The following is a 2,895-nucleotide window of genomic DNA, read 5'->3' as shown; positions in this document are numbered from 1 at the left end:
GTGCCATCTTTTGTAAAAAAAAAAAAAAAAGCATTTGTTTGTGCCTTTATTTCCCACACTTCAGAGGTCAGAGCTCACCCTTCTAGTCTGTAGATGTTTCTAAGTGTTTTCCATATGCTTGTTGTGCACAAGCACTGTACATATAACGCATGCTTCATTATGGCAGTTGTAAGGTGGACCTGTTGTTGTGCCTGGAAAACCTATAAAAGTCAAACAACCAGGAACATCTCTGCCTTAATTTAGCCAAACTAAAAGGCCCTTTTTTATCAACATCCCAACATCTCCCTCAGGGCCTTCTTCTGGTCCTGGAGTACCACACCAGATATGCACCCTGAAGACATCTTGAGAAGTCACTTTAATATTCAGCTTCTCTTGATGCTGAGGAGCAGCGGCACTAGTTGAAGCCACCCCTGGATGGCTGAGCTTCCTGTCTGGAAGGAGCCAGAAACACCTAGCTTTGACGCTCCATTCCCAAAGACTTGAGATCACAGGTGAGAGGAAGACAGCATCTTCATGAGCAAGCGCACATCTTAATTTCCTTAATTTTCTTAAAATCCTGTCTTCACTCGTAAACAAGACCCCGAGTTACTGAACTCCACCTGGGGAAAGGTCTAATTTCCAACCCAGTGAGTGCATTCTACCATCTCTCGACTGAGGACTATGGCCTCAGAAGAATCAGCTGCTAGGAACTCATTTCTCACACTCCTCTCCATTGTCCATGTGGATGAAGGAAATATTCTCAAACCATTCTGATGAGAGTCAGTCCAGTCTGAGCAGAAATCCTCCTCAGTCACACATATGCGCCCTCTCAATACCCACACAGACTGGAGGACCACATCATTGCTCCATATTTGTGTGACATGGAGAATGGATGTTATTACCTTTCGTGGACCCAGATCTGTGTTTGGGTCTCCAACACAACACTTCTTCCTCCTGCTAGTTGACATATCTGAAGTTGAATTCCACCCTGGGCTACATGCAGCTGTGCTCGTGAAACGGCTTCATACAAACCAACATTGCTGGGAATAATATTGGTGTCTTGAGCGTGTGAAAAATACTTTTGGAAAGTGACCAGCTGTGTATGTTGGAGAACATCTGCCTGACATTATTTAGGTGCAGATGTATGACTCCCCATCCTGCCCTCAGAGCTCCGATTGGACACCAGAGTTATACTGCAGCGGCGAATGAAGTCATGCTGCACAAAGCCCGGCTGTCATTTATCCATCATGTGCAGCAGTGAGAAGGAAATGACAGAGTGGTGAGTGGGTGGATGTCCATATTTTGTGGAGGAGGAGTGGGACCACCATGTCTGAAGGCTGACTTCCTGTCACGGCTACAGGGCCAGCTGACACAGAGTCCTTGGCTCACTTCCTCACTTCTCCAAAGCCTCCTGCTCCATACATCCGCCCTTCTGCTCTCGCCTGCAGATGACATTTTCAGATGATGACCCTCCTAAGAGTTTGGTATTCCACACTTCTTTTGCGCCCATCGAACCTGCCTGCATCCAAATAGAAACCTGCTCACAGAGAGGTTGACAATCCATCCAAAATCAGACAGTACCAGGTTTAGGACTGGACATGGGCCAAAGTAGCAAAGCACTCCCTTCAAAGACATCACATCAAGAAATGTAAAAATCCTAATCCTTGTCTGGGTCTTTGATGGAACGGTTCTGCGCATGCTCGGTGGGTCTGTTAAAACAGCGGTGCCATTGTGAGCTTGGCAACTCACAACACGGGGCTGAATTAAGGCTCAGTTGCGTCACAGATTCTAACAAGGGGGCAGCTATAAAGGTCAATCGGTGGAAGGAGCTCCTGTTGAATACAAAGCAGAGGAGGTGCTGGAAGTATATATATATATATATATATATATATATATATATATATATATATATATATATATATATATATACACAATTAATCTCAATTAATCACAGTTTAATTGAATAAAAATATTTGCCACAAGAAACATTTAAACAACAAAATATTGTTTATTTTGCATCAGTTTGACAATAGCAGGATAACTCATGATGGTGGCTATATTCAAGTTTTTATATCACCTTATTTAAACTAAAGCTCTTTTAATGTCTTGAAAATATTTGTCTAAGAATTTAAATTTTACAAGAATTTCATTCGTTTCCAGGAACTCGTGGAATATATATATATATATATATATATATATATATATATATATATATATATATATATATATATATATATATATATATATATATATATATATATCAAACGACTGGCGAATAATAATAACACACGAACCGTGAACGCTTCCTGCCATAATAGCGCGCACTTTCCATGTGCTCTGGTGCGTTTACTGCGCCCCTGCGTGACGTGTTGTGTGTAGTCGTGAAGTGTTGCGCGTCACCGCGGGGTCGTGGTCATGATGAGTTCACGGCTCATCACGGTCCACTAGATGACGCTCTCGGTTTTAAAGTAGGCAAATGACATGATGAGGATGAGGATGATGACGATGATGATGAGTGCAAATGAATGAAGCCCCCGTTACATGCATAGTTATTACTTAGTCATTGAGTGGAATGAAAAACAAATAAATATTTTTCTTTTTTTAATTTAAGGGCCACTTTTCAGTTTAGTCGGATGAGAATAGTGACGCCTTTCTTAATTAATGTTATGGAAGCGGATTTATGAATGGGTTATAAAAATAATAACATTCACTGAGAAGACCGCTTCACTGTGGCTGCGTGCGTCACAGCTCATCCCGCACACGGTGTCAACAACTGAAGAATCCGCTCAAAACAGCCCCACAGGCTCAGTCCTCCGTTACTGGGGCGACTGGTTCGGTGATGCGTTCAGGGACCAGCGGCCTTCCTCGGGTCGATGGGCGGATCGGGGGCGCCTGTTTCAGGAGGCGGGACAGCCC

The sequence above is a fragment of the Synchiropus splendidus genome, chromosome 5 (assembly GCF_027744825.2).
Source record: "Synchiropus splendidus isolate RoL2022-P1 chromosome 5, RoL_Sspl_1.0, whole genome shotgun sequence".
Lineage (NCBI taxonomy): Eukaryota > Metazoa > Chordata > Actinopteri > Syngnathiformes > Callionymidae > Synchiropus > Synchiropus splendidus.
This window is presented reverse-complemented; position numbering follows the sequence as displayed.